Below are 17706 nucleotides of genomic sequence, written 5' to 3' on the forward strand. Positions count from 1 at the left end.
CTTTAATTTCCATAGTCCCAAATGAGCGAGTTACTTGGGATTTCTTCCAATCCAATTTCGAAGAAATACATTAGTCAACAGTTCATCGATCGAGCGTAAGGAATTCTTGGAACTCAAGCAAGGCCGGATGATCAGATCTGAATCTGAACATGAGTTCGTAAGACTTAGTCGGTATGCTCGGGAGTGTGTGGCTGATGAGGTTGCGATGTGCAAAAGATTTGAAGAAGGATTGAATGAAGAGTTAAAGTTACTAGTGGGAATTTTAGAGATAAAGGAGTTCGTGACACTAGTCGAACGAGCACGCAAGGCGGAAAAACTTGGGAAGGAGAAGAAGAAGGCTGAATTTGAAGCAAGAGATTACCGTAAAAGATCGACGAGTAAAGCTCCGTTCTCGGCTGTAAAGAGGTTCGGGGAGGACACCATGAAGTCGAGGACGATCGGGAATTTCCATTAGAGCCCGACCATTGGCGGACTCCCGAGCTACTTGAGTAGCTAGTGTGGGCAATAATCGTCAAGAGAGACCTGAATGCCCCCAATGTGGAAGACGACACCTAGGTGAATGTTGGGGTAAGTCCATTAATAGGGCTGTTATGGATGCGGTTCAAGGACCACTTCATTAGAGATTGCACGGAGCTAGATGAGAGGAATAAGACGCAAGGTGCAAGACCTAGTGGAACGACGGTGGAGGTAGGCCCCGAGAATCTCTGGAGGTAGGGGTGGTAATCGAGAGGAGCCTCTAATACGGCTGTCCGATTCGAGACCCGTGCTCTGCTAGAGCATATGCCATCCGCGCACGAGAGGAGGCATCCTCCCCGACGTTATCACCGGTACTTTTACTCTCTTGATACTATTGTGATTGCATTGATTGACCCGGCTCTACTCACTCATATGTATGTGAAACCTTAGCATCCAAAAAGACTCTACCGTTGAGTCTCTTGAGTTCGTAATTCAAGTGTCAAACCCTTTGGGTCAATACGTGCTCGTTGATAAAGTGTGCAAGAGATGCCCCCTAATAATTCGAGAATCCTGTTTCCGGCCGATCGATGCTTCTACCATTTAATGAATTCGATGTTATTCTTGGTATGGATTGGTGATTGTACATGATGCGGTGGTGGATCGCAAAGGAAAACCATTGATTTGAGGAGTACAAATAATGAGGTAGTCCGAGTCGAGTCTCTCGATTTAAAAGGAGCGCCAATGATAATATCTTCTATGACCGCCGGAGGTATGTGAAAAGGGGTGTGAAACATACCTTGCGTATGTGTTTGGAAGTAAAGAGACGGAAAGGAAACTCGAATCGGTACCAAGTGGCTTGTGAGTATTCGGATGTTTTTCACGAGGAGTTACCGGATTGCCACCGGTTCGAGAAGTGGAATTGCATCGGTTGTACCGGTACTACGTCGATTTCGATAGCCCGTGTCGTATGGCATTAACGAAATTAAAGGAATTGAAGGTTCAATTGCAAGAATTGACGGATAGAGGTTTCGCTCGACCGAGTTTTTCTCCATGGGGCGACTTGTATTGTTTGTGAAGAAGAAGGACGAACCATGAGGTTGTGCATCGACTATCGTCAACTCAATAAAGTGACGATAAAGAATAAATATCCATTGCCACGAATTGACGATTTGTTTGATCAATTAAAGGGAGCCTCGGTGTTTTCAAAGATAGATTTGAGGTCGGGTACTATCGGTTGAGGGTCCGAGAATCGGACATACCCAAAACCGCTTTTAGAACGAGGTACGGTCACTACGAATTCTTGGTGATGCCGTTTGGGCTCACTAATGCCCTCGCGGTGTTTATGGATTTAATGAATAGAATTTTCAGGCCATACTTGGATCGGTTCGTAGTTGTATTTATCGATGACATTTTGGTCTATTCGAGAGATGAAACCGAACATCTTGAACACCGAGGCTAGTGTTGCAAATCTTACGAGATAAGCGATTATCGCAAAGTTCAAGAAATGTGAATTTTGGTTGAAAGAGGTTAGCTTTTTGGGCACGTGGTGTCCGTGATCGGTGTCGTGGTGGACCCAACAAAATTCAGCCATAGTCGATTGAAACCACCAAGGAATGTTACCGGTTAGGAGCTTTTGGGGCTTGCGGTTATTATCGACGATTTGTAAAGGTTTCTCGACGATAGCCACGCCAATGACGGCTACTCCAAAAGGATGTTAAGTTCGAATGGACGGAGAAATGTCGAAAAAGTTTCGATCAACTGAAAGCTTATTTGACCGAAGCCCCAATTTTAGTGCAACCCAAATCGGGCAAAGAGTTTGTCATTTATAGTGACGCATCCCTACTTGGGTTGGGTTGCGTATTGATGCAAGAAGGGCGAGTTGTGGCCTATCGCGCCGAGACAATTAAAGCCACATGAGAAAAATTATCCAACCCATGATCTCGAATTGGTCGCCATCGTGTTCGCCTTAAAGATATGGCGACATTACTTATTTGGTGAGAAGTGCCATGTGTATTCGGATCACAAAAGTCTCAAATATTTGATGACTCGAGAGACTTAAATCTGCGACAAAGACGATGGCTCGAGTTGTTAAAAGATTATGAACTCGTCATTGATTATCACCCGAAAGGCTAATGTGGTTGCGGATGTCTTAAGTCGGAAATCACTTTATTTGCTTTTGACGATGAATGTACACTTGTCTATTCTACCCGACAATGTGTTAGTAGCGAATTAAAGGCCAAACCATTATTGGCTCACCAAATTCGGAAGCTCGAAAAGTTGATGAGGAGTTGCTTGCAAAACGGGTGAGTGTGTTACGAACAAGGAATCGAGTTTCAAATTGATGATGACGATTGTTTGAGGTTCGAAGTCGTCTGTGTGTTCCAAAGAATTGAACTTATTTCGATAATTCTAAATGAAGCCCATTGTAGTCGAATGTCAATCCACCCGGGTAGTACTAAAATGTACAATGACCAAACGCCAATTTTGGTGGCGGTGATGAAACGAGACATTTCGAATTTGTTTCAAGGTGTCGATATGTCAACAAGTGAAAGCGGAACATCAAGTGCCATCGGGATTACTTGACCGATCATGATACCCGAATGGAAATGGGATCGAGTAACAATGGACTTTGTGTCAGGTTACCATTGACTCGTAATAAGAAAGACTCGGTTTGGGTCATTGTTGATAGACCGACCAAGTCGCTCATTTTATCCTGTCATACGGATTTTACGCTCGATAAGTTGGCGTAATTATCGTCTCCCAAATTGTTCGATTGCATGGGGTACCTATTTCTATCGTGTCGGATAGAGACCCAAGATTTACGTCGCGGTTTTGGAAGAAATTGCAAGAGGCTTTGGGTACCAAACGCATTTTAGCATCTTTCACCCCCAAACCGATGGTCAATCCGAACGGATAATTCAAATACTCGAGGATATGTTGAGATGTTGCATCCTTGAGTTTAGTGGTTCATGGGAGCGGTATCGCCTTTGATTGAATTCGCTACAACAATAGCTTTCAATCAAGTATTAAGATGGCGCCTTACGAGGCTTTATACGATCGTAAATGCCGTACCCCATTATTCTGGTGAACTTAGTGAAGGTAAATTCTTGAGGTTGATTTGGTTAAGGATGCCGAGCAAAAGTTCGAGTAATTCGTGAAAGTTTGAAAGTCGCCGGATCGCCAAAAGTCGTTTGCGGATTTGAAAAGAAAAGATATTGAATATCAAGTTGGAGACAAGGTCTTTCTCAAAGTTTCACCTTAGAAGAAGGTGCTTAGATTTGGTCGTAAGGGCAAATTGAGTCCGAGGTTCATCGGGCCATATGAAGTATCCGAACGAATTGGGCGATCGCATATCGATTAATTTTGCCCCGAGCTCGAAAAGATTCTAACGTTTTCATGTCTCGATGCTTGACGATATAGGTCGATCCATCGCACGTAATTGCTCTCTCCGAGATTGAGATTCACCTAATTTGAGCTATGAAGAGGAACCGGTTCGCATTATGATGCGTGAAGTAAAAGAGTTGCGCAATAAGAAAATCCCGTTAGTGAAGGTGTTGTGGCATAAACACGGAATTGAAGAAGCCACTTGGGAACTTGAGGACTCTATGAAAGAGCGATACCGAGCCTATTTACGGTAAGATTTTCGGGACGAAAATTTCTTAAGTGGGGAGAGTTGTGACATCCCAAAATTGACCATAGTCGGGATGTGGTTTCGGGACCACAAAATCGAGACACAAGAATAATTAATTATTATTTTCTATGTTTATTGTGCATGAACGTACATATGTGAAAATTTCGTGCCTTAATTTCGTCATTCGTAGGTGAAATTTATTAGAAAGGACTTATGTGAGAAAATTGAGAAATGTGCTAGGCTAATGTTAAAGTGGCCTATTGATACATATTAGAAAATGCTTGGACTTGCATGTCAAATTGCCAAATTTTCCTTATGGTGGCGGCCAAGTTAGATTGATGATGGGCAATATATTTGTTTGCCTTAGATATTATAATAAGAAATTGGATTATGGGAGACAAACTAAAATAAAGAAAGGAATTTAAAAGAAAGGGGAATAAAATAAGAAAAAAAAAAGTGTGTGGATGCCTCCCCCAAGTTGCCGTGAATGGAGCAAAGAAAGAAAAAAAAGAGCTTCATTTCCTTTGGTTCTCTCTTAGTCGAATTGAAGAAAGAAAGGGGGAGGGGAGATTTCGGTCAACTTTAAGCTCAAAACAAGGTTAGTAATTCATGTTAGATTTTGAAATTTCAGCTTAATGAAAGTTGATTACTAAGTTCTTTAACTAGCCCATGTTAAAATTTTGGATTTGGGTGGTGCATGAAGCATTCGGCCATGGTAGATAGTGAAGGGAGTTGATTATTTTCTTTGTGTTAAATGAGTGATTGTGGATGGGTGAAGTGTGAGCTAGTTAAATATTCATATAGTTAGGTTGGATGATAGGAAGAAAAAATCAGCTTGTGTATGTACACTAAGGCGAATATGAAGTTGGAGATTTGTGGGAAATGTATGTGTCTTGAAGTGTTGGAATGGAGAGGATGCTTTAATTGTGTTATGAACAATTGTGTTAGAAATTGTGATTTTGGGTTGACTAGGATTTTCGGCCATAGTGGTCATTGAGGATTAAGGTTATGTTTCATGCTAAACTTGATAAATCTTGGTGTATGGGTGTTTGAACTAAACTAATGATCAAATAGTTGCATAAATACAAAGTAAGAAGAATCGGCTATTGTATGTAATATTATTGCCGAATGTGAAAAATACTATACTTGAGTAATGAATGTGATTGGATTATTGATAGTATGGTAATTGCATAAGGCTATTAGCCGAATAGCTAAGAACGTAAGGTAGTAAGATAAAAATTTTACTATGTCGTTCCGTATGTCATAAGATCATTAAAATGTGGATACCAATATATGTACCAAAGCGGTTGAATGAGCTAATTTATTTGTTTAAGCTCAAGATCCTAAAGGAGAGGCGTCCAACAAGGGGAAATCGAAGATCATCGAGTAGCCGACTTGGAATTATTTACCAAACACAAGGTAAGTCATTAAGCACATATGTTTGATATTGCTTAAATGAGTGGAAAATCTATGCAATTGTGTTTAATGGAATGCTATATATATGTATAAATGAAATTGTATGTGTATGGAATGAGGATAATTGTTGAATGTAATAGAAATAGTGGAATGTGTAGAAAGTTTGCTTTCGGCACTATGTGTCTTGGGCAATACGTGTGTATGGTGACGAGATTGGCACTAAGTGTGCGTCTGGAAATATTTGGCACTAAGTGTGCAAGCTGGAAAAATACAGCCTTGGGTGTGCGAGTTCGAGGGTATGGCAATCGTGTGTGCGAGCTTAAATTACGTGGCACTAAGTGTGCGAAATCGAGTGGTAAGCACTATGTGTGCGTACTCTATATATATGGAGGTGTGTCTCCATTGAATTGAGTATGGACAGTGGATCGGGTAAGTACCTCGAGCTCATGACGAATAGAGAATTCGTTCATGCTTGGGGATTGAAATTGGTAAGCCTTAAATCTATGTGATGATTGAAGTGTGTATGGTTGTGCTGGAAAATGAGTTAATGTGTAAAATGCTTGATTATCTTGTTGTGTAGAATATGAAATGTGGATGTATGAATTGGTGCGAGATTGGACCGAAAGGTCCGAGGTATTATGGTATAGATTCGGTATGGACGAGTACCTAGCCTCATTTGTTGTACATGTAGTAGTAACTTTATCGGTGGATTGATGAATGCTTATGACTTACTGAGTTGTAAACTCACTCGGTGTTTTCTTGTCACCCATTTTAGGTCTCTCGGACTCGTATTGTTTGCGTGATCGGGACCGTCGTTGAAGTCATCACACCGGCTGAAATCTTGTGGTATTGTTTTTGTTGTTGAAGAACATTTGGCATGTATAGGCTATTATATTTTGTCGAATTGTGGGTTGTAAACTTTAAGCCATGTGAAAATGGCCTATGTGGTCGTCGAGTGGGATGCTAGAACCTATAGCCACGAGTCTTAGAAACTCAAATTTTGATAAGGTGGCCATAATTTGTGTCATGTATGATGGATGATTAAGGCCAAGGAAAAATTCATGAAATTGGCATAGTCTACTGCAGTAACTGTTGCGGACAGCAGCAGTGAGATGAGATTGAAAAATCACTAAAAATAGTAGAAGTAGAATTAAATAGTGAGTAAATTATGAAATTTAACCTTGATGAATCTATTTTTATATGGACGAAACGAAACGACCATATGAGCAGTATATTGAGTGATATTAAAGTTCTCGTGAGACAGGGTCAGAACAGTTTCTGGGTCCCCTGTCGCGACTTTGAAAATTTACCATAAATTATCCAGAAAGAATTAGGAGTCATGCCTTATATGTACAGATTCCATTTTGAGTCTAGTTTCATTAGAAACAAACGGCACCAGTATTAAAGCCCTGTACAGAGAGATATTCAAGTTGTAACGCGCGAAGGTCAGAGCAGTAGGTCCCTGTAACATGGGTGACTTTAACTAATAAACTGTACCAATTGGCCCAACCAAAAATTCTAGAAATAAATCCATGGATAGATATATGAGTCTAAATTCAGGAAAAATTTACGGAATCAGTTTCCGAGTTTTGAAACTCGAGATATGATTTTTATGGCGTCAGTGACGCAGTTTCCCAGCCTGTCTGGAAATGCCAAATTGGTTGGTACCTTGAGAAGATTTGACCCATTAACCCCTCGTGTCCGACACCGGCGACGGTCACGGGTTCGGAGTGTTACAAAAACAGCATGCAATTTACTAATTAATGCTTTGCACATTGTGGCTCAAAACTTATAATATAGCATCAAGCACTTATATGTGTGCTAGGCCGAATTGTGCTTGCAATTTCACAAGCATTCTTCCACATTTTCTTCTTTAAACCAATATATTCTTCACTTAGTTCATAACCAAACATAATGTGCAATCATATATATGCATATATGAGCATGGCGAATTTTCAAGGTGTCCATAGCCATCCAAAACACAAATTTTAACTAACATGCAAGAAGCATGAATCATGCTCAAGAATGCATCATGGTGAATATGACAATCATGCTCCTTTTCAATTTCAATCATGATAAAACAAAGAGAAAACTCAAAATCTTACTCAAGAGTAGACAATCCATCATTGCATGCATCATCATCAAGCTTCACACTTAGCATGCAATGGCTTTATCACCATAACAACTTTGGCCAAATACCATTTCCATGGCTTAACAAAGATTTGAGCCATGGCTAACATGCACATCAAGTTAGCAACCAAAGCATGCATGAAACTCCTAACACAACCTCATACATACCTTAATCTTGATGCAAACTTAGCCAAATCTCCTTCTAGATCTCTTCCAAACCAAGCATGAAGCAAAAATCCTCCTTCTTCCTTAGTTTTGGCTCAAAGAAAGGATGAACAAAATTTTTTCTTTCCTTCTCTACAACTCACGGCAATGGGGGATTACCACACTCACACACATTTTTTTTTTCATTTTTATCACCCATACACCTTTGTTTATTATTTCACCCTAATGCACCAACAAAACATGTTTCATGACATGTTTAGCCCATCCTCCTTGTCATGGCCGCCACCACCTATAAAGGGGAATTTGACATGCAAGTCCATTATTTTGCATGCATGCTTTAATTAGTCATCACACATTTCCTATCATACTTTCAAAGTTCATTACTAAGTCCTTTCTTGTGGAATTCACCCTTATAACACTAAATCAATCATCATAAAATGTCATACATGAGCACACACATATTATAGGCATCAAAATAAATTTTTAATTATTTTTATGCCTCGGTTTTGTAGTCCCGAGACCACCTTCCGACTAGGGTCAATTTTGGGCTGTCACAATTAAAGTTGGCTAATATTGTTCAAGACATATGTTATACGATGCACTATCAAATTGGATGACATATTTATATCTCGGTTATGTTTAATGGTATGTGTTATGTTCGTAATACCTTGTATCTGTTCCTGACGATAGTAACGGTAAGGGTGTTACATTTAGTGGTATCGAGCCATGGTTTAGTCGGTTCTCGGACTAATAAAGTGTGTGTAAAAGTCTAGCTATACATGCCATAAAAATATTGTGATAGTGTGGTGACTCTGATTATTCTAAACTGTGTTTTGTTTTAATATAGTAATGGATCCCAAGGAACTGCGGTGATGATGTTTGCTAGTAATGCGCCGCTCCCGCACAAGGGACCGCTACTGTGGAAAGTAGACACGAGACATTGAGACAAGGAGATGAGGCTCGGGATGCCTTTCTCCAAATGATGAACAATTGGTATCTTGAATTTATTCGAGCAAATCCAAATGCTCAACCTCCTCCACCCCTCCTATACCTCGACGATTCTCAGAATGCTCAAGGTATAGATTTGGTAAGAATGAACAAGCCTCCGGTTGACAAGATTCAAAACAAGGGGCCAAGAGTTTAGAGCAAAGGTTGATGATGATCCCGAGAAAGCGGAATTCGGCTTGAAAATTCTACTGTGTATTTGATGAGCTCTCATGTACACCCGAGGAATGCTTAAAGTGTGCTGTATCACTTTTGAGAGATTCGGCTTACCACTGGTGGAAGACTTTGGTTGCAGTGGTGCCAAAAGAAAAAGTTACTTGGGATTTCTTCCAGGAAGAATTTAGAAAGAAATACATAAGTCAGCGATTTATTGATCAAAAACGGAAGGAGTTCCTTGAATTGAAGCGGGGAAAATGTCTGTGAAGCAGTATGAACGCGAATTTGTAAGACTCAGCAAGTATGCCCAGGAATGTGTGTCCACCGAGGCCATTATGTGTAGAAGATTTGAAGATGGGCTGAATGAAGACATTAAAGTGCTTGTAGGAATTTTGGAGTTGAAAGAATTTGTAGTATTGGTTGATCGAGCTCTTAAAGCCGAAGAATTGAACAAAGAAAGAAGAAAAGTCGCTATTGAGGCTCGAGATGTCGAAAAAGACAGATAAGCAAGCCATTTCAATCTCAACCAAAGAGGTCCAAAGAGACAAACCCTCGAATGATAGTTTCAATTGGGGATTCACACAGAGATCGTGGTAGAGCATATTCGGGTCTAAAGCTCAAGCTACTTGATGGCAAGTGTGGGTAATGTGCGATCTAGAAAGCTCGAGTGTCGACAATGTGGCGAGCAACATTATGGTGAGTGTTGGGGGACCGAGCGAGCTTGTTTCAAAGCGGTTCTCATGAGCATTTTATTAGAGATTGTCCGGAGAAAGTTAAAGAAGAAAGATTTGAGTGCTAGATGTAATACCACCGCTAGTAGAGGTAGACCACCGAGAAATCTTGGAGGTGGGACTAGTAGTAAAACGTGATGAAAGATTTAACGGCAATATCGAAAGCTAGAGCACCTGCTAGAGCTTATGCTATACGTGCTCGAGAAGATGCATCATCTCCGATGTCATTCTTGGTACATTTTCTCTATGATACTATTGTTATTGCATTGATTGATCCGGGTCCACTCATTCCTATATTTGCATGAATTTAGTATCCAATAAAAAGTTGCTGTTGAATTTATTGAGTTTACGATTAAAGTGTCGAACCCTTAGGCCAATATGTGCTAGTTGACAAGGTTTGCAAGAATTGCCCATTAATGATTCAAGGTCACTGTTTTCCGCCAACTTGATGTTGTTACCATTTGGTGAGTTTGACGTTATCTTGGGAATGGACCGGTTAACATTGTATGATGCTAAGGTAGATTGTAAACAAAAGACACTAGAGTTGAAATGTGAAAATGGAGAAATTCGTGGGTTGAAACAGATGAATCAAATAAATTGCCTATGGTGATTTCGCACATGTCCGCACGAAATACATGAGAAAAGGTGTGAAGCTTATCCGCTTATGTAATGAATATTGAGTTGCCTCAACTGAAATTTGAATCGAGCATCGATAGTCCGTGAGTTTCGGATGTATTTCCGGAGGAATTGCCTGGTTGCCTCCGAACAGAGATAGATTTTGCCATTGATTTGTTGCCGGTCATCGCACCGATCTCGATTGCTCCATATAGAATGGCTCCGATTGAATTAAAAGAATTGATGGCTCGATTCAGGGAGTTAATAGACAAGGGATTTGTGAGACCGAGTTTCTCTCCTGGGTGCTCTGTATTATTCAGAAGAAGAAGGATGGTTCAATGAGACTTTGCATTGATTACCGTCGACAATAAGGTGACTATAAAGAACAAGTACCCATTGCCGAGGATTGATGATTTATTCGATCGAGTTAAAGGGGCCACAAGTGTTTTCAAAGATTGATTTGAGGTCTGGTTACTACCAATGAGAGTTAAGGAGTCAGATGTGCCGAAAACCGCCTTTAGGAAAGGTATGGACATTATGAGTTTCTTGTGATGCCTTTCGGCTTAACAAATGCTCCAGCTATATTTATGGACTTAATGAATCGGATCTTCCGGCCATATTTGGATAAGTTTGTAGTAGTGTTTATAGATGACATTTTAATTTATTCTCGAAATGAGTCTGAACATGCCGAACACTTGAGAACTATATTGCAGATCTTAAGAGAAAAGAAACTGTTTGCCAAGTTTAGTAAAAGTGAGTTCTGGCTTCGTGAAGTCGGATTTTTGGGGCATATAGTCTCAGGTGATGGTATTCGGGTGGATCCAAGCAAGATTTCTGCGATTGTTGATTAGAAACCGCCCAAGAATGTATCCAAGGTTAGAAGCTTTTTAGGCTTAGCCGGGTATTATAGACGTTTTGTTGAAGGATTTTCGATGATTGCCTCTCCTATGACTAAGTTGTTGCAAAAGAATGTTAAGTTTGAATGGACTGATAAATGTCAACAAAGTTTTGAAAAGTTGAAAGCACGATTGATGAAGGACCAATTTTAGTACAACCGAGTCGGAAAAGAGTTCGTAATTTATAGTGATGCATCATTGATGTGCCTTGGATGTGTGTTGATGCAAGAGGGTAAAGTGGTAGCTTATGCTTGAGAGAGTTAAAACCGCATGAGAAGAACTATCCTACACATGATTTGGGCGGCATTTGTTGTTTTTGCCTTGAAGATTTGGCGACATTATTTGTACGGTGAAAATGCCGAATTTTTACTTGATCACAAAAGTTTGAAGTACTTGATGAATCAAAAGGATCTGAATCATGACAATAAGATGGCTTAAATTATTAAAGGATTATGATCTAGTGATTGATTATCATCCGGAAAAGCAAATGAAGTTCTTGACGCTTGAGCGAAAATTTCTTTTACTTTGAGAGCCATGAACACGGGGTTAGCATTGTCTCGATGATGGGTCAATCTTAGCGAGATGAGAGCTAAACCGTTATTTCTCCGATTGATTTGTGATGCTCAAAAGAATGATAGTGAGTTGCGGATCAAGAGAACTTAATGCGAATCGAGTTACGACTCGATTTTCGAGTTGGACCAGATGACTGCTTGATGTTTCGAGACGGGATATGTGTGTCAAAAACGATAAATTGATTCGTAAAATATTACATGAGGCGCACAATGGTCATTTATCGGTTCATCCTGGTAGCACAAAATGTATAATGATTTAAAGAACTCAGATTGGTGGCGTGTATGAAAAGGACATTTCAATTTGTAACCAAGTGTTTGATCTCAAACAAGTAAAAGTGAACATCAAGTGCCTTGAGATTACTTCAACCGTAATGGTGCACGAGTGGAAATGGGACAAGATTACCATGGATTTTGTAACCGGTTTGCCTTTAACTCCTAAAAGAAGGATGCTGTTTGGGTAGTGGTTGATAGATTAACAAAGTCACCCACTTTATACCAAGACGCACTGATTACTCATTTGATAAATTAGCGAATTATATATTGCTGAAATTGTGAAGTTGCACGGAGTACCTATGTCTATAATATCGATAGAGATCCAAGATTTACCTCGAGATTTTGGAAAAAGTTACAAGAAGCTTTGGGTACAAAATTGAACTTTAGTACCGCATTTCATCCACAAACAGATGGTCAAACGGAAAGAGTAATCCGGTACTCAAGATATGCTTAGATCTTGTGTTTTAGAATTTGGAGGTAGTTGGGAGAAATATCTATCTTTGATTGAGTTTGCCTACAATAATGCTTATCAATCAAGTATACAAATGGCACCGTCTTTAAGCCTTGTATGGTCGTAAGTGTCGACTCCTTTATATTGGACCGAGCTTAGTGAGAAGCAGATTCATGGAGTTGATCTAGTTAAAGAAACCGAAGAGAAAATAAAAGTAATTCGGGATTGCTTGAAAGTCGCTTCAGATCGACAAAAGTCATATGCGATTTAAAAGAAAAGAGATTGAATTTCGTGGGTGATAAAGTGTTCTTGAAGGTGTCACCATGGAAAAAGATTCTAGATTTAGTCGAAAAGGAAAGTTGAGTCCGCGTTTTATTGGCCCGCACGAGATTATTGAGAGAATTGGACCATGGCATATCGGTTGGCCTTTTACCGCAGAGTTAGAAAGAATTCATAACGTGTTTCATGTATCAATGTTGCGAAGTTATCGTTCGATCCTTCACATGTGATTTCCCAATGAAATTGAGATTCGATCGGATATGACCTATGAGGAGGAACCAATAAAGATTTTGGCTCGAGAGGTTAAACAGTTAAGAAATAAAAGTATAGCTTTAGTGAAAGTATTGTGGCACGTACATGGGATAGAAGAGGCTACGTGGGAACCCGAGGAAGCTATGAGGAAACAAGACCCAAAACTCTTTCTGGGTAAGATTTTCGGGACGAAAATCTCAAAAGGGGGAGAATTGTGACAACCCTAATTAGGGCCTAATCGAATAGTGGTTTCGTGACCACAAATCCGAGATAGAAATAATTGTTTTATAATTATTTTGGGGTTTATGATATGATTGCATGATTGTGTGAAAATTTCGTGATGAAATTCTATACCTAAAGTGCTTAAATTGAAAGTAGGGACTAAATCGAATAAGTTGCAAAATTTGCATCCCGGAAGTTTTAGTATGAAATTGTTTTGGAATATTAATTAGGAGGTCTTAAATAGAAATTTGACCAATTTTAAGTTCATGGACAAAATTTGGACATGGAAGGAATTTTGAAAGTTTAGTAAGGAGGGCATTTTGGTCATTTGGATATTAAATGAAATAAAATGGGAAAAATAACACAAAATTGATCATCATCCTCCTTAGTTGCTGCGAATTCTCCTCTCTCCATAGCTAGGGTTTCTTTAATTTTCAAGCTCCATAGTAAGTGATTCCAAGCCCCGTTTTTAATGTTCTTTACGTTTTTGGAATCCCGGAAGCTCGATTAAGCTTATGCTAGTAATAATTTAACCTAGGGTTCATATTTGGAAAAAATACCCATAGGTGAAATTTGTGTATTTTGATGTTTTATGATAGAATATGAGGTTTTAAATTATGTTAAATAACTTGTGCTACTCGGTTTTAAGTGAAAACGAGTAAAAGCAGCATAATCGGTAAAATACCTATTGTTCATAACTATATGATAGAGTGAGAATTTGATGTTGTTGTAGAAGAGAAAAATGTTCAGCATATCATAAAACATAAGAATAAGGGCTGAAATTAAATTCCCGAGCCTAGGGGCAAAATTGTAATTTTGTAAAGTTACGGGCAAAATGTAATTTTTCCATGATGTGATTTTGGATTGAAATAAATAGTATGAGTATTAAATGAGCTAAATGTGTTATTATAGATCAAGAAAGACGCGAATTGATCTTGAACGGGGAAGGAAAAGTTTTGGACTAAATTGCAAAATTTCCACATTTTGCACCAAGGTAAGTTTGTATGTAAATATTACAATAATTTCATGTACATTCTTATATTTCAGCCTATTATATAAATACACTAGCTGATGTTAAAATATAAATCGACTATTGGAAGAATGGAAATAAATATAGAGAGAGATATCCCGGTTGAACATTCGGAGAGATCGAATGAAATAGAGGGAGCGTAGCTAGGTCACATGTATGATGCTGAGTGCACATCATGTGTACAAGAAAGCTACGAGACACCATGTAGTAGCTAGGTCACATGTGTGATACGGGATGTATCCCATGTAGACAAGAGAGCTACGTGAAAGATAAATGTAGTGGGTGCATGCGTGATTCCAAGTGACGGACACCATGTAGACAAGAGAGCTACGAGACAAATCGGCTAGGTCGCATGAGTGGTACTAAGTGTTCACCATGTGTACAAGAGAGCCGAACTAAACGAAGTATGATGGTGGGGCTGTGTGCTGAAACCATTAAATATCGAGGATTGATCCGAATTGTTCAACGGGATGGTTTTGTGGTGATATTGTGGTTTGGACCTACACTTATGGTGAATGAAATGTGGTGAAAATGATTTGTGGTATATACATATATAAGATAAAATGAGGTTAGCATAAAGAATTTGTGAAAGAGTGAAATTAGCATTAAAACTGTTTTTAGATGGTAGCAGTGATGTGATTTTGAAAAATCACAAAAAATAGGAGGAATATAATTAGAGGTTGAATGAGATGTGAAATTAAATTTTAATGAGTCTACTTTCATATAAAAGAAACAGAGGAAGCAAAGGAATTCTATATTTTGAGATATTTACAATTGTATGTGACTCGCTCAGGATGAATACGTGATCCCTGTTCCAACTTTGAAAATCATTAAAATTGTACAAAGCAAATTAAGAAATATAGTTTACATGCCTAAATTCCTTATTGAGACTAGTTTTAAATGAAACTGACATCAGGGTTGTTTGAATTGTGTACTGAGAGAAATTCAATTCGTAGTGAACAGAGGTCAGATCAGTCGAGCTGTGTAACAGGGAAATTTTAACTAATAAACTGTACTAATCGGCTGAACCAAAAATTATAGAAAAAATTAGCAAAAAGCTTTATGAGTCTAGATTCAGGAAATTTTACGGATTTGAATTTCGAGTTTTGTAACTCGAGTTATGATTTATTTAGTGAATATGACGCAGCAGAGACAGCTTAATCAAAGTGGAATGAATAGTGAAGTTAAAGTAGATATACTTGAATTGTTGTGTAAACATGTTAGATTTTTTTAATTAGTATTTACATACTTACTTACTAAGCTATAAGCTTACTTTGTTTCTCTCTTTTGTCTTATAGTGTTCTTCGACTTGCTCGGGAGTTAAGGATCGTGAAGATCTACCCGCACTATCATACTTTAGGGTATTTGAACTAAACGTTTTGAATTATGGCATGTATAGTAGGCTTAATTATTTTGTTACGTGTCATATTTGTCTAGGTTTAAAATATTAGTTACAGTACTCGACCAGCTACTTTGTACAAGCCATTAAAGTTGGCTAATATTGTTCAAGACATATGTTATACGATGCACTATCAAATTGGATGACATATTTATATCTCGGTTATGTTTAATGGTATGTGTTATGTTCTGGTAATACCTTGTATCCTGTTCCGGCGACGGTAACGGGTAAGGGGTGTTACATACACTTGCCTTCATCGTGATAATAGTTAGGCTCACGATTCATTATAAATATTTAAAACCTGTCATGAATATCACGTACCACTGGCCATCTGAGTTATAAAAAATCCATAATGTTTTCCATGTGTCGATGTTGCGCCCTTACTGTTCTGACCCTTCGCACGTTCTTTCGCCAACAGAGGTTGAGATTCGGTCAGACATGACTTATGGAAAAAAGCCAATTAAGATCTTAGCCTGACAGGTCACGCAATTGAGGAATAAAAGTATAGCACTCATGAAAGTACTGTGGCATCGACATGGGATTGAAGAGGCCACATGGGAGCCCGAGGAAATTATGAGAGACCAAAACCCAAACCTTTTTAACGGTAAGATTTTCGGGACGAAAATCCCTGAAGGGGACAATTGTAACAGCCCAATTTTGGGCCTAGTCAGAATAGTGGTTTTGAAACCACTGACTCGAGGTTGAAAAAATTATTTTTAATATAATTTTATGTGTTATAGCATGTTTATATGAGTACATGAAAATTTTGGTGAAATAATTCTAGCGATTGCATGCTTAATTGCGAAAAAAGATTAAATCACATAAAGAGTAAAAGTTTTATTTTTCTAGAAAATGGTGTTAAATAGCTAATGCATCATAATTAGGGGTCTTTAAAGGGAAAATAGGCCCATTTCAATAGGGGTGGTTTGCCATAGGGACAAAGATGAATAAAAAAATCAAATTTGGTGAAGTTGATAGCCTATTTTGACTAGAAAATAAGATTAAATAAAACAAAAGACTTTATCTTTTTCATCCCTTCTTTCACCACCAAAAATTTCAGCCATTTTAGGGGTTTTGTAGCTTCAAAATTTTAGCCACTCTTTACCCTTACAAGTAAGTGATTTTTATGGCCTTTCTTGATAATTTTTGTACTTGTGGGACCATTGTAGCATAATCTAGCTAATGATGGGACTATTTTGCAAAATGGTTGAAAGTATAGGGTTTTTCCATGAGAGTTTTCATGTTGTTTGCTGATTTTTTATGGAAGAAAATGAATCATGGTTGTTAAACAAACAACTTTTGTGAAGTAGTTTTCACGAAAACCCTAACTAAGGACCATTTTGCATAAGTTATAAATTTTGGGGTAAATGTGTGAAATGATAGGAATTATGGATGCTTCTAGTATAAAATGAATTTCGCTAAGCTTGGTTAGTGAGAAAATTTGATAAAAATCAATTTACAAGCCTAGGGGTAAAATCATAATTTTGTGAAAGTCTAGGGTCAAAATGGTCATTTTTCCAAAATAGGATTTATGAAATGCACTAATTAATATGATAATTAAATTAGTGAATTTTTATGATTTTAGATCAAGAAATACGAAATCCGGACCTAGACCGGGGAAAGGCCAAGCTAGTAGCCTAAAGCCAATTAGTCGTCCACTTTTTGTATGCCGAGGTAAGTTGTACGTAAGTAAGGTAAATTTATCATTATTATGTGTTGAATGATTTATTTTGAATAATATGGTTGAATATGATTATGAATAAGGCATGATGAAATTAATGTAGTAAATTCCCGGTTGAACCTAGGAATAGATTGGATATCCATGCCACGACATTTGGGTGATATGTTCGTTAGTGTAAGAACATGTCTGGGACATGGCATCGGCCACGATATGAGATCCAGTGTAAGACCATGTTTGAAACATGGCATCATTGATGTTGTGAGAGCCAGTGTAAGATCATGTCTGGGATATGGTATCGGCCACATTATGAGAGCGAGTGTAAGACCATGTCTGGGACATGGCACCA

This window comes from Gossypium arboreum, chromosome 4 (assembly GCF_025698485.1).
Source record: "Gossypium arboreum isolate Shixiya-1 chromosome 4, ASM2569848v2, whole genome shotgun sequence".
Lineage (NCBI taxonomy): Eukaryota > Viridiplantae > Streptophyta > Magnoliopsida > Malvales > Malvaceae > Gossypium > Gossypium arboreum.